The 20,881-nt window shown below is 40.0% G+C and overlaps 1 protein-coding gene across 2 annotated transcripts in view; it reads right to left on the reverse strand.

Annotated features, from left to right (window-relative positions):
• Positions 1-20,881, reverse strand: part of GLCE (glucuronic acid epimerase) — a 120,807-nt gene that overhangs the window by 11,699 nt on the left and 88,227 nt on the right. The gene's annotated exons all lie outside the window — the stretch shown is intronic.

The raw sequence follows: 20,881 nt of genomic DNA on the forward strand, positions 1-20,881 counted from the left end.
TCTTTCTTGGTTCTCCTTATACCCCGGGTAGATGCTCCTCCTAGTCATCTTCAATCATTCCTTCTCATCTTCCTGAATCTTAATGTTGAAATGTCTTAGGGTCCGAGTCCTCAGACCTCTTCTTTATCTCTATTCACTCCCAGGTGATCTCACTCATAAATCACATGGTGTTAAATACAATTTATATGCTGACTTTTCCCCAAATTCTATCTCCAGGCCAGATCTTTCTTCAGAACTGCAGGCATACATGTGTATGTGCCAATCCAAGTAACTGACATCTTTATCTGGAAGTCAAATGGGTTTCTGAAACATAACTGCAGGGGTCCAGCCCCGGTGATTCGAAGGGGAGACGGATAGGCGAGGAAAAAAACTTATTTATTAATATAAGATTAGATTAGGAAGAAATAGTATAGTAGTAAAATTAAGTGGAGAAAAGATGCTGAATAACTTGGTTTACAGGGAAAACCAATAAAACCTCGAGACAAGAGGTTTGCACCATCTACGTTAGGCCACCAGTGCCCACGTGAATATCAAAGGGTGCCCCACCTTAGGCTCCCTTTCGTGTGGGTCTTAGCAGCCAGGGCAAGTAAGCAGATGTGGTGAGCCTCCCCGCTCCAGATGGGAATTCAGCCGAAAAAGGAGAGAAAAGAATGACATGGGGAAGCCCAGCATCGGTGCAGGACTCCAAAAACTATTTTTTAAAATCAGCTTATATACCCCAAGTTGTACATAAAGAAATAATGGAATATGCAGAGTTCTGCAGGGGCAGCAGTCCTGACCTTCACTGAGACAAACAAGGCTTTCTTTTTGCATACCCTCCCATATACAAAAGGTCTCAGGTGGTTTACAATACCTTCTGGCCAAGAGGCCTGTTAACATTTTTATGGCTTGGATAATTGTCTATCAACCAGAAAACTCCGTTTCCCTAAAAGTGTTTTCCTCTACTCTGCATCACCCTCAAAGTACTAAATAAAGTTACATTCCTGTAGAACAAAGGTGCAGTGGGTTATAACAAAGAAAGTGCTTAACTCAAAGATCTAATGTTGCTAATACCAGGTCTACTACCTGTTTTTCTATATAACAACTATATTTAAAAATAAAAGATATGAAAATTTGGCAGCAAGTATTGGCTCAACAAATGAAACCTTTAATCAGTCCTATTCTAATGATTCTGACTCCTCAGAAGCCCCTACATTCCTAGGATATTTTAAGCTTCCTGTGCCTCCTGCGGTCTGGAGGCCTCAAACAATCACATGCGCAGCTGTACGAGTCCTGCAGGCAGGCTAGAAAGCCATCAGAGGGGTTTTTGGATTGAAACACTCATATTATGCCCAGGAGATTTATTATCTAAAAGCTCTAATTTTTTCCAGAAAAAGGTGGTGGGGGGACAGCCCCCTGTTAATGACAGAGGAGTAGGTGGAAAGCATAACACAGTAAAGCAGGCAGACTCTGGTCTTGGTGGGTGGATGCTCAGGAAATTCCAGGGGGAAGCCCTGAAGCCAGATCACGTCCTTGCGTTTTGTCAGGCATGACCTTGTCACGGGCGGGATTCCTCACGCTGGCCCCCAGCACGTAACATTCAAAATTTATTCCCTAAGCTTTCCCCTCTACCTGTTGTTTTACTGGTCAGACCAGAAATACTGAGTCCCTTCTTGTTCACCCCAAATCCAACCAGTCAGGAAATCCTGTTGGCCCCATATTTAAATTATATCCAGATTCTAATCATTTTCACCAACTCCACTGTTCACACCATACCAGAGCTACTGCCATCTTTCACTTAGAATACTGCAATGATGGGGGCTTCCCAGCTTTTGCAGTGGTTAAGAATCGACCTGCCAATGCAGGAGACGTGGGTTTGATCCCTGGGTCAGGAAGATCCCCTGGAGTAAGAAATGGCAACCCACTCCTGTATTCTTGCCTGGAAAACTCCATGGACAGCAGAGCCTGGCAAACTACAGTCCATGGGGTCACAAAGAGTTGGACACAGCCGAGTGACTGAGCACACTGTAATGATGTCTGAACTGCTCTCCCTGCTTTCTACCCTTGATCTACTATTCTACCCCAGAGTCTACTCTCGACACAGCACTCAGAACGATGCATTTAAATACAAGCCAGATCATGTCTTTGCAGTCACGATGGGAGAAGAGGATGATGCTGTTGCCCCTACCAGTCTTGTGGTATACCAACCAGTTGTGACTGTATATAGTAGTCCTGGCTTGCTTGTTGCTGAGGTCATTGGGAAATATGGAAAACTATAGGTTAGTTATATGTGCAACATATCGAATATCTCAGTACACTGGAAGTAGAGAGACTAGGCTTACTGCTGTTCGCTAGAGTAGTTCTAATTTATTTCATGGTGTAAATCCACAACTACTCATTTTATGGCTGTAATCCTTCTTTCCCCTTCTCCTCTCAATAAACCCTTCTGGCAGCAATGAGATTAAAAAAAATCAAACTGTTAAAAGAAAAGGTTTAATGAAAAATATATAATGATTTTCTGTTTTTCAGGAAAGCTGATGATGAATGTGTAATTCACTCATTTCTTTTAATTCCAAGAGGAGGTAAACCCTGAGCCCTTGCATGTCTGAAAGCAACTTTATTCTGCTCTCACCTTTGATTAATAGTTTGGCACGATACAGAATCCTTGGGCTGCATATGATTTTCTTTCTAAATGCTGAAGGCAATATTTTACTTTCTTAAAGCATTACCAGCTACTGATGAGAGGTCTGATTTCAATCTGATACATGTCATTTTGTGCATAACTTCCCTCTGGATTTTGTGTTTACCCTACGAATTCTTCAGTTTTACAAGAATGTGTTACAGTATGACATTTAATTCACTATTTCAGCACGTGGTGTACTCTTCCATCTGAAACCCTGTGTTCTCTTATTCTTATTCAACAGATGTAGTATCCTTTTGTAGCTCTGAGTATGTTAGAGTTCTGTTCTTGTAAGTTTCTCTCTGATATGTCTATTTTCTTTAGTGGTAATTTTCCTGGTTATTTTAGTCTCTTTCACAGTATTAGCTTTCCTGACACGCTTGTGATCTTTGGTTACTCACTCATCTTTAGGCTTGAATGACTCATTAGCCAACACAGATTTCCTCTGTTATTGTGAAGATGGTCTGATTTCTAGCTAGACCTCTCTCCAGAGAGGAGCTCTGTGTGGGCTAGGTACAAGCTGAGTGGTATTGTTCCTTTAGGGTGTGTGGGTGGGGACCCAGCAGGCCTTCTAGATGCCAGAATGAAGATGACTTTTATTTTGTTCTGGGGACATAACTTGTACTCTAGAAGCCTTAGCTTCTCCCAATTTCTCTAAAGAAACTCTGGCAAAACGTGGGTTTGATCCCTGGGTTGGGAAGATCTCCCCAGAGGAGGGTATGGCAATGCATTCCAGTATTCTTGCCTGGAGAATCTCATGGACAGAGGAGTCTGGTGGGCTATGGTCCATAGGGCCACAAAGAGTAGGACATGACTGAAGCAACTTAGCATGCACACATGCCAGCTATCTGCAGTTCAAATGCAGGGATGAGAGAGGTAAGGAGGAGGGTAGAGCTATCCTTCTAGTACTCAAAAAGAAATCCAGAAATATGTTAGATTATCATTCTGTGGTAATCTTCCCATTTCTTGTTATTGATTTCATTTCTTATTTCTATATATTTTATTTCAGTGGGGCAACCGGAGGGAAGGGAGGCAAAGATATGGGCTTGATCCAATTTGGAAATCGTACACAGATTGTAAGAGCCAGAATCCAATAATATACTTTATCATTCGCATTTACTATGAGAAAGCATGTTGAATGCAAAAAAACAAGTGTGGAACAAGCAAATCTTCATAAGTCATGTATTTATAAATTGAGGATTTCCTTATATAGCAGCATGGGCAAACTGATAATAATAAGTGATGCTTCATAAAAAAAAAAAAAGAGCCCTCCATTAAAAATATTTAGGTGGCAACTTTTGAATTATCTGTCAGCTATACCTAACATTTAGACCAGTTTAAACAGAAATAAAAAGCTTTTGTGCTTCTTTGAGATGCACCCTTCCTCAATGACCCAAAAGACCTGCTTATGGAACTAGCAGACTACCATTATGATGAGGCATATGATGGAAAAAAAAAAAAAGAAAAACCCATTAAAAACTTTTAATAACCTTTACATCCAGATTTTTAAGCAATCAGGAAAAAAAATAAAAACAATCAAGGCTTCTCAGAGAAATCATTCTGAAAGATCCCCCTTCCCCATTAAGTCAAAGTTGTGAGAATTATGACTGACATTGACTGAAATGGTGAATCAATAAAAATCCATGAGTCTATAATAACATTCAGAAAAGGAGAAAGCCAGAAAAGATACTGATGTCATTTTTTGATAAAAATATGTAACTGAAAGAATTTATTTATCTAGTTTTTGCAGGAGAACAAACCAATAGTCCCAGATGATAAAAAATTCTATTTTACAGAAAACATGTGGTTAATAATGTGGAAGAAAAAAAATCAAAATCAGAAAATTAGCATATGTGATTCCTCATCCAATTATTAATTTCAGTTCAGTTCAGTTCAGTTGCTCAGTCATGTCTAACTCTTTGTGACCCCATGAATCGCAGCACGCCAGGGCTCCCTGTCCATCACCAACTCCCAGAGTTCACTCAGACCCACGTCCATCGAGTGAGTGATGCCATCCAGCCATCTCATCCTCTTTCGTCCCCTTCTCCTCCTGCCCCCAATCCCTCCCAGCATCAGAGTCTTTTCCAATGAGTCAACTCTTTGCGTGAGGTGGCCAAAGTATTGGAGTTTCAGCTTTAGCATCATTCCCTCCAAAGAAATCCCAGGGCTGATCTCCTTCAGAATGGACTGGTTGGATCTCCTTGCAGTACAAGGGACTCTCAAGAGTCTTCTCCAACACCACAGTTCAAAAGCATCAATTCTTCGGCGCTCAGCCTTCTTCACAGTCCAACTCTCACATCCATACATGACCACAGGAAAAACCACAGCCCTGACTAGACGGACCTTTGTTGGCAAAGTAATGTCTGCTTTTTAATATACTATCTAGGTTGGTCATAACTTTCTTTCCAAGGAGTAAGTGTCTTTTAATTTCATGGCTGCAGTCACCATCTGCAGTGATTTTGGAGCCTCCCAAAAAAAGTCTGACACTGTTTCCACTGTTTCCCCATCTATTTCCCATGAAGTGATGGGACCGGATGCCATGATCTTAGTTTTCTGAATGTTGAGCTTTAAGCCAACTTTTTCACTCTCCTCTTTCGCTTTCATCAAGAGGCTTTTTAGCTCCTCTTCACTTTCTGCCATAAGGGTGGTGTCATCTGCATATCTGAGGTTATTGATATTTCTCCCAGCAATCTTGATTCCAGCTTGTGCTTCTTCCAGCCCAGCATTTCTCATGATGTACTCTGCATATACGTTAAATAAGCAGGGTGACAATATACAGCTTTGACGTACTCCTTTTCCTATTTGGAACCAGTCTGTTGTTCCATGTCCAGTTCTAACTGTTGCTTCTTGACCTGCATATAGGTTTCTCAAGAGGCAGGTTAGGTGGTCTGGTATTCCCATCTCTTTCAGAATTTTCCACAGTTTATTTGATGCACACAGTCAAAGGCTTTGGCATAGTCAATAAAGCAGAAATAGATGTTTTTCTGGAACTCTCTTGCTTTTTCGATGATCCAGCAGATGTTGGCGATTTGATCTCTGGTTCAAATTATTAATTATTAATTTAAGCAAGTATTATACCCAGGCATATGTTTGATAGGGATTTAATGATTCATACTGTGTGCAAAGTAACACCAAGTACATTATTTCCCAGTCACAAGGAGAAAAAGGTGAAACTCTACAATGAAGAGATCAGTCATCACCCTAAATCAGTAGTCAAATTCAGTCTCATTAATGATGACCCATCCAGATATTGTGCCTCTTGATAAGTTAAAATAAAAAACACATAGCCTATTGCATATCCCAGACAAAAATGTTTAACTTGGATCTCTTAGGCCCAACGATTTAACCTTGAGTTAACAGAAAATACAAGGGACAGAGGAACAACTTAAATGCAGATGCAACCAGTACATCTAGACAATGAAACACCCTGCAGGAGAACTGGCTCCATCCCCTCAATAAATTAATGGTATGAAAATACCATTGGGTTAGATTTTTTAAAAAAGAGACTTAAGGACTGTAACAATGAGATGTGAAACTTGGTCTGAAGCTGGGAAATTTGACTATGGCCTTGCTAAGAAGAAAAGATGGAAGGATATATGGAGGTTAACACTGAAAAAATGAGGCTACAAAATAGCACATATAGTATGATTTTCTAATTTTCCATGAATATATTTACTGTTTTTAAAAACCATATAATAGAAAATTAAGAAGGTCAAAGTCACTTTTGTTAAAATATTAAATGTAAATTTTGAGTTAAAATATTTTGTTTTCAAAACAGACACTGATATATTTTGGAGGGGAGGATGGAGAGAAAGAAAACTCTGAGTATTGACATGCATTACTAACTACCAAATAGGCTTATCTAAAGGTAAATGCAATAACTTTATTATGTTTCTCAGATTATAGAAAACTTTTACATTTCAAAAAGTAGACTGCATTGACATTTTGCTAAGTGATAGTAACTTTAAAAGCTAAAACCAGGGTTTTCTGCTGAGTAGTGATAAGCTTCCTACTCATTTTAAAGCCTTCGCTACATCCAAGAATTAGATTAACCTTTCAAGTTAAAGGGGGAAAAAGGAAATAAATAAATAAATTCAAAACCCATGAAAGCTTATGTACTGCTGACCTTAAATATTTATTTCATTAGAGACATAATACAATAAAATTTAGTTTAGCAATTTTAGAGATCTAAATAGGAAATAACATTCAGTAAACATCAAAAAGAGACTGTGGTAACTTATTTGCTGAAACCGGTAAAAAATTAAGTAAAGCAAAATATAACTTAGTTTCCCTCTGGGAGAGCAAACAGTTCTCTTCCCAAATGATTTGCAATTTAAAGAAATTTTCCTGATATTTTATTTTTCAAATTCATTTTCCTAATTGAATATTTCAAGTAACCATTAGAGTAATTTAGCAAACATGAAAACTGGATATCACCATGAGTTTTTAAACTGGGAAGGTCATATTTCAGTTAAGAACAACCTTTAAATAAATTTGTGAAGGAGTTCAGTGACAGAAATTATCGGCTTTTTCTTTCCTCTGAATAATGTAGACCAAAGCTTGCCTGCCCGTTATTTTCTCTTATTTATTTACATATCTAACAACTGATATTCTTGTAATCCTTTGGGCTTCCCTGGTGGCTCAGACAGTGAAGACTCTGCCTGCAATGCGAGAGATCTGGGTTCGATCCCTGGGTCAGGAAGATTCCCTGCAGAAGGAAATGGCAACCCACTCCAGTATTCTTGCCTGGAGAATTCTATGGACAAATGAACCTGGCGGGCTACAGTCCATAGGGTCACAAAAGAGTCGGACACAACTGAGTGACTAACACTTTCAACACTTTGAATCCTTTGGTACCAAGTAAACAGAAGGAATAGCAGTTGCTCAATAGATAATCAAACTGATTCAATCAGTACCTATTCAGCAGCTAACATGCAGCAGGTAAGGCACAATTCCTGTCCCTAAAGGCCAGGCTGGTGGGAACACAGGCATAAACACCATAATGCAACAACACACCAACTGTAAAAGAGAAAAGTTATATAGAACGTGCTATGAAACACCGTAACATTCTAAGTATGAAGGAAAGTGAGCACACTGACAGTCAAGCATGCTCGGAATCAGGTGTCTCCATTCGCCGTCTCCTCTGCTTGGAAGCTTGTTTCCCCAGATATCCACCTGGCTTGCTCCCTTACTTCTTCAGGTCACTTTATTAGAGAGACTCTTTCTGACCACCTTATCCTAAGAAGGAATTCTCACCCCATCTTCTCTAGGTTCTTGATTTTTCTTCATAAACTTTATCATTACTTGATATTTTTGTTGCTGTTGTTGTTCAGTCACTAAGTCATGTCTGACTCTTCACAACCCCATAGACTGCAGCATGCCAGGCTCCCCTGTCCTTCACTATATCCCAGAGTTGTTCAGATTCATATCCACTGAGCTGGTGATGCTATCCAACCATCTCATCCTCTGTCATCCCATTCTCTTCCTGCCTTAAATCTTTCCCAGCATCAGGGTCTTTTCAAATGAGTCAGATCTTTGCATCAGGTGGCCAAAGTACTGGAGCTTCAGCTTCAGCATCAGTCCTTTCAATGAATATTTAGGGTGGATTTTCTTTAGGATTGACTGGTTTGATCTCCTTGCAGTCCAAGGGACTTTTGGAGTCTTCTCCAACACCACAGTTCAAAAGCATCAATTCTTTGGCACTCAAGCTTTCTTTATGGTCCAACTCTCATATCATACATGACTACTAGAAAAACCATGGCTTTGACTAGACAGACCTTTGTTGGCAAAGTAACGTCTCTGCTTTTTAATATGCTGTCTAGGTTTGTCATAACTTTTCTTCCAAAGAGCTAGCGTTTTTTTAATTTCATGGCTACAGTCACCATGTGCAGTGACTTTGGAGCCTGGAAAATGAAGTCTCTCAGTTTCCACGGGAAACTGTTTTCCCATCTATTTGCCATGAAGTGAGGAACTGGATGCCATGATCTTAGGTTTCTGAATGTTGAGTTTTAATCCAGCTTTTTCACTCTCCTCTTTTACTTTCATCAGGAGGTTCTTTAGTTCCTCTTCACTTTCTGTCATAAGGGTGGTGTCATCTGCATATCTGAGGTTATCGATATTCCTCCCAGCAATCTTCATGTATATCCAATAATCAGAATCTAAAACACTTCCTTTACCCCACAAAAGTCCCTCATGCCCCTTTATAGTCATTCCCTTTCTGTCACTACTGATGTTTAATCCCTAAAATTTTCCAGAATGTCATATAAATGAAATCATATTAAGTGGCCTTTTGTGTCTGGCTTCTTGCTCTTAGCAAAATGCTTTTAAGGTTCATCCATGTTGTTAGTGATATCAGACATCAGCTTATTGTCGAATTGTATTCCATTGTATAGATGAACCACAGTATTTACCCAGTCACCAGTTGATAAGCATTTAGTTTATTTCCAGTTTGGGATTAATATGGCATTATCTTGAGTACCTGGCATTCTGTTGAGTGACTAACATGGATTCCTTAGTCTTAAATAATCTAAAATATGAACCCTCTATTAGAAATTAGAGATGAAGAAACTTGTTGACTGTTTTCAAAGATAATTTGGAGGGTACTTACTATATGACATTTGGGACATACTTTTTGTTTTTATTTATCATGCTGTAGTAGTAAAAAGATAAATAATACATAGTAGAGTATATAGAAAATGTATAATGGCAAACACTAGACTAAGAATTTAGAAATTGAGTTTTGGTCATTTAATCTTGTTTTAATTTCCAACTCTATCTTTTATTAGACTTCAGACACATGGTGACTTTGAACAAATTAGTAACATTCTGTGCATGAAGAAAGACAGAAGTAATATTTCCACATTTTTAAGTATATTCATATCTCATTTAGTCCTAAAGACCACCCTATGAGGTACCTATGAGCTAAATAGTACTAGTCCTATTTTACTGGTAAGTTAACCAAGATTCACAGAAGTGAAACAATGGGCAATGGTTGAGTCAACAACTGACTCCATATCAGTTTTTTCTGGAAAATTGAGATAATACTCTTAAATGTGATTCCATTGATAAGATTCAAAACTGCTGTCTCTTGCTTCCTCCCCCAAACCCCACCTTTAAATTGAAGTATAGTTGATTTACAGTGTTGTGTTTCTGGTGTACAGCATGGTGATTCAGTTATATATAGGTATATATTATTTTTCTTTATGGTTTATTACAGGATACTGAATATAGTTACCTGTGCCATATTGGTTATTGTTTAGTCACTAAGTTGTATCTGACTCTTTTGCAATCCCATGGGCTGCAGCCCACCAGGCTCCTCTGTCCACGGAATTTCCCGGGCAAGAATACTGGAGTGGATTGCCATTTCTTCTCCAGGGGATCTTCCCAACTCAGGGACTGAACCCAAATCTCCTGCACTGGCAGGCTAATTCTTTACCACTAAGCCCCCAGGGAAGCCCTGCGCTGTACAGTAGGGCTTTGTTATTTGTGCGTGTTCTCCTTCCCTTTTTGTAACGGTCCCTCTTTCCTTGTCTCCTGACCACCTATTCTGCTACCTGTTAAGAGAAATCTAAAACATGGGGGCTAACCTGACCATGTTTATTTTTCAATTGCAAAAGATTATACACTGGCAAAGGGCTGGAACATTCATTTTTCTTTTTATCATAAACATTAGAAAAACACTAAGGTGCCTAGCAAATATTTGATCGAATTCCACAGTATAGTCTCACAACCTGACAGATCGTTCTCACGTGATTCCTGTTAGCACATTCTCTCAACCATTTTTTCCAATGTGATTCTTACTGCATTGCTTTGTGCAGCAGCTCAAAACTGCATTCTGCTACTTCTGTGTCACAGTCAACCCAACAATTACTCACATTTGAAAATCAGCTTGGTTGCTAATTTCTTCCACATACAGCTTCTTCTTCATGGCCGAGACTATTTTTCTGCCTTATGGTTGTTCAAAATTACTGTAAGTAAGCAAGTTGATGAATCTTTCCCCTTCTGTCATTCGTTTTGCAGGATTACACCAAACTTGATAAAAACTTATTATCAGCGACTCTGTTCTGTAAACTTCTTAGGATCGTTCTACCAACTTGTTCTGTAAAGTCCTCCTATGTGTGAACTATGCAGAGTAAACACATCATTAGGTTTTCTTTCTCTTGGCTTTCCTAATGAGGATAGAAATCTTCTTATACAGCTGGAGAAGCCTAGTATTCCTTTCCGAACTGATTTATTTACATAGCATATGCTTCATTTGACACTTGCTTAGAAGATGCAGAGAGCTTTTTAAGTTAAGTACTGTACAGTATTTGAAAGGATATTATAGCTATGCTGTAGCTGTTCAGCTTTTCCGGATACAAAGCTGCTCTTTGCTCTTTAAAAAAACATTCCTATCCTAGTCCTTTAAATTACTACTTTCAGAATTCTTTATATTACTGCTAGAGAGAATTAAGCTGAATACATTTAGCAGATCTTTTCAGAAACAAATTTTGGTTTCAGAAGCTGTGCATAAAGCCAGCAGTTTAAAATGTCTGCACAAACCAAGGGCAACTAATTCTGCTCTTATCTAGTTGGTGAGAAAATAAATAGTGATTTGGAGTCAGATATTATACTGTTGTGGTCTGATATAAAAAACCTATGCTTAGAAGCCAGGTAAATCTAGGTTTAAATCCCATTATGTGTTTGCTGACAGTTTTTCTTCTTCAGAGTTAAAAACTACTGTTTCCTCAAGTATATGCTAGTGGTAACAAGAACTTCTTTGTAGAGCTTGATTTCAGTAACTGAAAGTATGTACAGTACCTGTATGTGCTTAGTTGCTCAGTCGTGTCCAGTTCTTTGCAACCTTGGTGGACTGTAGCCCACCAGGCCCTTCTGTCCATGGGGATTCTCCAGACAAGAATACTGGAGTGGGTTGCCATTTCTTCCTCCAGGGGATCTTCCCAACCCAGGGATCAAACCCAGGTCTCCCACATTGCAGGCAGATTCTTTACCATCTGAGCCACTAGGTAAATCTACTCTTTAAATATTTCCTTTCCCTGTAATCTTTCCCCTATACCCTCAAAAAAGAACAACTTCCTTTATCACTCAAATGTGATTTGTTGTTAATCTAAATATGTCTCCTGAAGGTTTGAGATAGATGAACGTAGCAGGGTTGACCTCCTCAATAGTGCTGATAATCATCTTCAGCACAAACTCTGGACTATGCGAAGACTAGATTGCCCTAAGATTAGTTTGAAAATGTATGTGACCATAAACACTGTGCCCAGATACAGACCTTTGGTGTGGCTGAATAAGGCACATTCCATCTTAATATTTTACGGTTTTGAAGTATCTACTACGGTGAATATGGATAAGACATCTCACTGAGAGACATGTTCACTTGCCCTTCTGTCATTTTTCCTTCTTTTTGGACTACAACACAAACAAGATGGCTGAGGCTTCAGCAACTCTCTTGGGCCAGAGAATGATGTAGAAAGATATAAACTACCTAGGTCCTTGATCCTGTAACTGTATATTAGCTCTAGACTGCCTAATTATGGTTCTCTTTTACATGAGTGGAAAATAGCAAGAGGTGGAACATATAAGGGTTTATTTCTCGTGTCTGTTACTAGAGGCAGAACCTAATCCATACAGATTCACATATCAGTCTGGATACAGGCATCTGACTCATCTCACGCCACCACTGAAACACCTTAAAACAGTACAACAGCATTAAAACATGGAAAGGCACATTCATAGACCTGAGAGACAGAAATGTCAAGGAATTTCTATTAGAAATAGCCTAGATGTTCCCACTGAGAGCAACTAGAACTCTTTGAAGAACGGCTGTTTTGGATCTTTGGTAGGACGTGTACATGATGACCCTGGGATACCTTGTCACAGAAGAGAGCAAGAAAGCTCTCAGAAACTATTTTGTTGTTCAGTCACTTAGCCATGTCCAACTCTTTGTGATCCTACAGACTACAGCAAGCCAGACTTTCCTGTCCTTTACTGTCTCTCTCAGTTTGTTCAAACTCATGTCCATTGAGCTGGTGATGCCATCCAACCATCTCATACTCTGTTGCCCACTTCTCCTCTTGCCTCACTCTTTCCTAGCATTAGCGTCTTTTCCAACGAGTTAGCTTTTCACATCAGGTGGCCAAAGTGTTAGAGCTTCAGCATCAGCCTTTCCAATGAATTGACTTCCTTTAGGATTGACTGGTTTGATCTCCCTGCTGTCCAAGGGACTCTCAAGGTGTCTTCTCCAGTACCACAATTTGAAAGCATCAATTCTTCACCATTCAGCCTTCTTTATGGTCCAAATCTCACATCTGTACATGACTACTGGCAAGACCATGGCTTTGACTATATGGGCCTTTGTTGGCAAAGTGATGTCTCTGCTTTTTAATATGCTGTCTAGCTTTGTCATAGCTTTCCTTCCAAGGAGCAAGTATTTTAATTTCATGGCTGCAGTCACCATCCACAGTGATTCTGGAGCCCAAGAAAACAGTCTGTCACTGTTTCCACTGTTTCCCCATCTGTTTGCCATCAAGTGATGGGACGGATGCCATGATACTAATTTTTTGAATGTTCACTTTTAAGCCAGCATTACCACTCTCCTCTTTTACCTTCATCAAGAGGCTCTTTAGTTCCTTTTTACTTTCTGCCATTAGAGTGGTGCCATCTACATAACTGAGATTATTGATATTTCTCCTGGCAATCTTGATTCCATTTTGTGATTCATCCAGCCCAACATTTCGCATGATGTACTCTGCATACAAGTTAAACAAGCAGGGTGACAATACACAGCCTTGATGTATTCCTTTACCCAATTCTGAAACAGTCTGTTGTTCTATGTCTGGTTATAATTGTTGCTTCTTGACCTGCATACAGGTTTCTCAGGAGGCAGGTAAGGTGGTCTGGTATTCTCATCTCTTGAAGAATTTTCCACAATTAGTTGTGATCCATACAGTCAAAGACTTTAGCATAGTCAATGAAGCAGATGTTTTGGGGGAGGATTCTCTTGCTTTTACTATGATCCAATGGATGCTGGCAGTTTGATACTCTGCCTTTTATAAATCTAGCTTCTACATCTGCAAGTTCTTAGTTCACATACTGTTGCAACCTAGCTTGAAGGATTTCGAGCATTACCTTGCCAGCATGTGAAATGAGTGCAGCTGTGCAGTAGTTTGAACACTGCCCTTCTTCGGGATTGTAATGAAAACCGAAACTACTTGGGTTATGTCAAAAGGACTTTGGAGTCAGTCTGAAGAGATCTGTACTGGCTAAAGACGGGATGGGCTTCCCTGGTGGCTCAGCAGTAAAGAATCTGCCTGCCACTGCCAGGGACATGGGATTGATCCCTGGCTCAGGAAGATCCCCTGGAGATGGAAATGGCAGCCCACTCCAGTATTCTCGCCTGGGAAATCCCAAGGACACAGGGGCCTGGTAGGCTACAGTCCATACGGTCACAAAAGAGTCACACACAACTGAGCAACTAAACAGCAGCAACAAAGACAGGGTATTTTGAGCATCAAAAAGTAGTCACTGTGGTGAACTGAAGCACATTAAATAGTATTAAATTAATGAATTCAGACGTTACTTAAAAAAAACCTCACTGTTTATTTCTGGAGGTCATTAGGGACTCAATTCATTATTTTGAAGATTGGTAAATAAAAGGAGAGATTCAAGCATTAGTTCTGCCTCTCCTGTATGAACTCTATAAGGATAAGCAAGTTGTTGGGAAGGGCAAGATTTTCCTTAACAGAAATATTTCAGGTACTATGCTAGGAAAGGCTAATAGAATATCACCATTTTGCAGCCCATAATGAAAGAATTACTTTCAGCGCTTGCTAAAGCTATTTGATGGATTGCTAATGCAAAACTTTATGATAACTGGAAAAGGCTGACAACAGCTGAACACACAGATTAACCTTACAGAAAAAAAAGAGATTATCAGACATTTTCTGAGGTAAGTTCACACCTCTACCAAAGTATTCTTGCTGAAAAATCAAACCCTATTTTTGTCAAGCTGTAGAATCAGCTACTGGTTTACAGGAAATGCCCAGGGATAGAATCTGAGTTAGTACTCTGCAACCACTAAAAGAGAAGAAACTAGGACTCAGCACAAGATAAACTCATTTTCTTGACATTACAGGTTCCTTCAATACCAAGGAAGTTTTACAAACCATTTTTTTTCTGCTAACAAATGTTAAAAATTATCTTTGCATTAACACAAAGAAAATGAACTCATAAGACAGTAGATTGAAATGAATCAGTTCAATTCAGTTCACACACTCAGTAGTGTCCAACTCTTTGCAACCCCACGAACTGCAGCACGCCAGGCCTCCCTGTCCATCACCAACTCTCGGAGTTTACCCAGACTCATGTACATTGAGTCGGTGATGCCATCCAACCATCTCACCTCCATCAGCCCCTACTTCTGCCCTCAATCTTTCCCAGCATCAGTCTTTTCAAATGACTCAGCTCTTTGCATCAGGTGGCCAAGTATTGGAGTTTCAGCTTCAACATCAGTCCTTTCAATGAACACCCAGGACTGATCTCCTTTAGGATGGACTGCTTGGATCTCCTTGCAGTCCAAGGGACTCTCAAGAGTCTTCTCCAACACCACAGTTCAAAAGCATCAATTCTCTGGTGCTCCGCTTTCACTCCGCTTTCTTTATAGTCCAACTCTCACATACATAGATGACCACTGGAAAAACCATAGCCTTGACTAGACGGACCTTTGTTGACAAAGTAACATCTCTGCTTTTTAATATGCTGTCTAAGTTGGTCATAATTTTCCTTTCAAGGAGCAAGCGTCTTTTAATTTCATGGCTGCAATCACCATCTGTAGTGATTTTGGAGCCTCAAAAAATAAAGTCAGCCACTGTTTCCCCATCAATTTGCCATGAAGTGATGGGACTGGATGCCATGATCTTAGTTTTCTGAGTGTTGAGCTTTTTCACTCTCCTCTTTCACTTTCATCAAGAGGCTTTTTAGTTCCTCTTCACTTTCTGCCATAACGGTGGTGTCATCTGCATATCTGAGGTTATTGATATTTCTCCTGGCAATCTTGATTCCAGCTTGTGCTTCTTCCAGCCCAGCGTGTCTCATGATGTACTTCTGAGTATAAGTTAAATAAGCAGGGTGACAGTACACAGCCTTGGCATACTCCTTTTCCTATTTGGAACCAGTCTGTTGTTCCATGTCCAGTTCTAACTCTTGCTTCCTGACCTGCATACAGACTTCTCCAGAGGCAAGTCAGGTGGTCTGGTATTCTCATCTCTTGAAGAATTTTCCACAGTTTATTGTGATGCACACAGTCAAAGGCTTCGGCATAGTCAATAAAGCAGAAATAGATGTTTTTCTGGAACTCTCTTGCTTTTTCAATGATCTAGCAGACGTTGACAATTTGATCTCTGGTTCCTCTGCCTTTTCTAAAACCAGCTTGAACATCTGGAAGTTCACGGTTCATGTATTGCTGAATCCTGGCTTGGAGAATTTTGAGCATTGCTTTACCAGTGTGTGAGATGAGTACAATTGTGTGATAGTTTGAGCAATTTTTGGCATTGCCTTTCTTTGGGATTGGAATGAAAACTGTCCGTTTCCAGTCCTGTGGCCACTGCTGAGTTTTCCAAATTTGCTGGCATATCGAGTGCAGCACTTGCACAGCATCATCTTTCAGGATTTGAAACAGCTCAACTGGAATTCCATCACCTCCACTAGCTTTGTTCGTAGTGATGCTTCCTAAGGCTCACTTGACTTCACATTCCAGGATGCCTGGCTCTAGGTGAGTGTGAGTGATCACACCATCATGATTATCTGGGTCGTGAAGATCTTTTTTGTACAGTTCTGTGTATTCTTGCCACCTCTTCTTAATATCTTCTGCTTCTGTTAGGTCCATGCCATTTCTGTCCTTTATTGAGCCCATCTTTGCATGAAACGTTCTCTTGGTATCCCTAATTTTCTTGAAGAGATCTCTAGTCTTTCCGATTCTGTTGTTTACCTCTATTTCTTTGCACTGATTGGTGAGGAAGGCTTTCTTATCTCTCCTTGCTATTCTTTGGAACTCTGTATTCAAACGAGTATATCTACCCTTTTCTCCTTTGCTTTTTGCTTCTCTTCTATTCTCCACTATTTGTAAGGCCTCCTCAGACAGCCATTTTGCTTTTTTGCATTTCTTTTTCTTGGGGATGGTCTTGATCCCTGTCTCCTGTACAATGTCACGAACCTCTGTCCATAGTTCATCAGGCAATCTGTCTGTCAGATCTAGTCCCTTAAATCTATTTCTCACTTCCACTGTATAGTCATATGGGATTTGATTTAAGTCATACCTGTATGGTCTAGTGGTTTTCCCCACTTTCTTCAATTTAAGTCTGAATTTGGCAATAAGGAGTTCATGATCTGAGCTACAGTCAGCTCCTGGTCTTGTTTTTGCTGACTGTATAGAGCTTCTCTATCTTTGGCTGCAAAGAATATAATCAATCTGATTTTGGTGCTGGCCATCTGGTGATGTCCATGGGTAGAGTCTTTTGTGTTGTGGGAAGAGGGTGTTTGCTATGACCAGTGCATTCTCTTGGCAAAACGCTATTAGCCTTTGCCCTGCTTCATTCTGTACTCCAACGCCAAATTTGCCTGTTACAGCCACTCCAGGGTTCTTGCCTAGAGAATCCCAGGGATGGGGGAGCCTGGTGGGCTGCTGACTATGGGGTCGCACAGAGTTGGACACTACTGACGCAACTTAGCAGCAGCAGCAACCAGGTGTTCCCTGACTTCTTACTTTTGCATTCCATTCCCCTGTAATGAAAAGGGCATCTTTTGGGGGTGTTAGTTCTAAAAGGTCTTGTAGGTCTTCATAGAACCTTTCAGCTTCACCTTCTTCAGTGCTACTGGTCAGGGCATAGGCTTAGATTACCGTGATATTGAATGGTTTGCCTTGGAAATGAACAGAGTTCATTCTGTTGTTTTTAAGATTGCATCCAAGTACTGCATTTCAGACTCTTTTGTTGACTCTGATGCCTACTCCATTTCTTCTAAGGGATTCCTGCCCACAGTAGTAGATATAATGATCATCTGAGTTAAATTCACCCATTCCAGTCCATTTTGGAGAAGGCAATGGCACCCCACTCCAGTACTCTTGCCTGGAAAATCCCATGGATGGAGGAGCCTGGTAGGCTGCAGTCCATGCGGTCGCAAAGAGTTGGACACGACTGAGCAACTTCACTTTCACTTTTCACTTTCATGCATTGGAGAAGGAAATGGCAACCCACTCCAGTGTTCTTGCTTGGAGAATCCCAGGCATGGCGGAGCCTGGTGGGCTGCCATCTATGGGGCCGCACAGAGCTGGACACGAATGAAGCAACTTAGCAGCAGTTCTAAAAGGTCTTGTAGTTCTTCATACATATGATAGGTCTTTACATATGATAAAACTGAAGCTTTATGATATTAAGTAATTCACCTAGGTCATGTGATTATTTGATGGTTCACTTGAGATCTGAACTCCAAACTGTGCTGTGATATTCACAGGGGATCTTTGAGCAGACATATATTTTATTTCAGAAACTGAATAGTACCCTTTCCTGGGAGATATTATAACAGGTTACCAGATTGTGAATTGAGCTTAGGCATTAACAGATCTTATTCTAAATAAAGCTGAATTATGTCCCTGAATCAATAGTTAAGTAAAGTACAATTTTAGGAAAAGTTACCCAGTTATTTTAAAAATATATTAGCATTTCTGAATGAGTAACTTTTGAGTTTTCTTCAAATCCAGCAGTATAATTACATGCCATGTTACTATTAGAAAAGACAAGAAAGTCATAATTATGAATATTTATGTAGGTTTCCCAGGTGGCACCAGTAGTAAATAATCACCTGCCGATGCAGGAGACACAAGAGACATGGGTTCCATCCTTCGATCTGGAGGATCCCCTGGAGTAAGAAACAGCAACCCACTCCAGTATTCTTGCCTGTAAAATTCAATAGACAGCTAAAGTCTATGAGGTCGCAAAGAATCGGACATGACTGAGCAACTGAGCACACGTGTACATGTATGCTACACACAGGTGGCACAGCAAAGCTCCCTGGTCTGCACGTGGATTAGGACAATTAGGCTCTTGAAAATATGATTCCCATTGGCCCTACAAATCTAGCAACACCTTACAAATTCACTACAATGCTTCATTTCTGCTAATAATTATTAGGATATTCTGAGATAGCTTGTTGAAGCAAAACCTTTCTCTAGAGATAAAAATGGAGCTTAACAACAGTTCCATCATAATTTGAGGCACTGAAAAATAATGTACCGGTGTCCTAAAACCTCCACAGCAGCAGTATTTGTAAGAAGAGTAATTAGCATTAGTATAAGGAGTTTGGGAGTAAAAAACTAGAAATCTTCAGATAAAAAATTTTATTCCACAATTGTCTTCTTATTAGCCACGGGGAGTTGGGAAGAGGGAGGAAGATTGGTAAGGAAAGAGAAACAAAGAAAAACCCAGAATAGAAAAAAAATTTTTTTCTACTTAGTTTAATTTCTGGTAAGAACATATAATCTTGGACATAGATTATTTGTAATTACTCTTGGAATGAAAATTACCATCAAAGCTCAAATATATCTGCTAGGTTGGTTACTCAACGCAAATCTGTTTTGAAGCAACATAAACCAATACTTCTGTGTTCTAGTCTCTTACAAGCATTTCCAGTCTCATGAAAGGTAAAAACAAAATAAAAATGAAAAACTTCAAACTATAGAGATAAAGGAGAACCACATATACAACAGCAATTAATACAACATAAACCAATACTTCAATAAAAATTCTTTAGAACTGCACATTTTTTTTTCCCAATTTTTTTCCTTTGGGAGGTAAAATGCAAACAATAAAAAAGTCACTGTCTTAACTATTTTTAAGTGCACAGTTACGTGGTATTAAATATATTTGTAATGTTGGATTACCATCACTACCATTCATCACCATTACTCTTTTCATCTTTTAAAACTGAAACTCATACCTATTGAACAATAACTTCCTATTCCTCTCTCCTCACTAGCCTCTGGCAACCACACTTTCTGTGTCTATGATTTTGACTTCTCTAAGTATTTCATGTAAGTGGAATAATATAATATTTGTCTTTTTGTGACTGGCCTATTTCACTTAGCATAAAGAGCCCATGTTTCATACAGGTACATATGTCAGTTTTCCCTCCTTTTTAAGGCCCTGGGTTTTGCTGGAGCAGCCGTGAAGAGATACCTCACGTCCAAGGTAAGAGAAACCCAAGTAAGATGGTAGGCGCTGAGAGAGGGCATGAGACGGCAGACACACTGAAACCAAATCACAGAAAACTAGCCAATCTGATCACATGGACCACAGCCTTGTCTAACTCAATGAAACTAGCCATGCCATGTGGGGCTACCCAAGACAGAAGGGCCATGGTGGAGAGGTCTGACAGAACGTAGTCCACTGGAGAAGGGAATGGCAAACAACTTTGGTATTCTTGCCTTGAGAACCCCATGAACAGTATGAAAAGGCAAAATGATACTATACTGAAAGATACCCTCCCCAGGTTGGTAGGTGCCCAATATGCTACTGGAGATCAGTGGAGAAATGACTCCAGAAAGAATGAAGGGATGGAGCCAAAGCAAAAACAACACCCAACTGTGGACGTGACTGGTTACAGAAGCAAGGTCCGATGCTGTAAAGAGCAATATTGCATAGGAACCTGGAATGTTAGGTCCATGAATCAAGGCAAATTGGAAGTGGTCAAACAGGAGATGGCAAGAGTGAACATTGACATTCTAGGAATCAGCGAACTAAAATGGACTGCTGCTACAGCTGCTAAGTCGCTTCAGTCGTGTCTGACTCTGCGACCCCATAGACGGCAGCCCACCAGGCGCCCCTGTCCCTGGGATTCTCCAGGCAAGAACACTGGAGTGGGTTGCCATTTCCTCCAATGCATGAAAGTGAAAAGTGAAAGTGAAGTTGCTCAGTCGTGTCCAACTCTTTGCGACCGCATGGACTGCAGCCTACCAGGCTCCTCCATCCATGGGATTTTCCAGGCAAGAGTACTGGAGTGGGATGCCATTGCCTTCTCCAAAATGGACTGGAATGGGTGAATTTAACTCAGATGATCATTATATCTACTACTGTGGGCAGGAATCCCTTAGAAGAAATGGAGTAGGCATCAGAGTCAACAAAAGAGTCTGAAATGCAGTACTTGGATGCAATCTTAAAAACAACAGAATGA

This window comes from Capra hircus, chromosome 10 (genome assembly GCF_001704415.2).
Source record: "Capra hircus breed San Clemente chromosome 10, ASM170441v1, whole genome shotgun sequence".
NCBI classification, from domain to species: Eukaryota; Metazoa; Chordata; class Mammalia; order Artiodactyla; family Bovidae; genus Capra; species Capra hircus.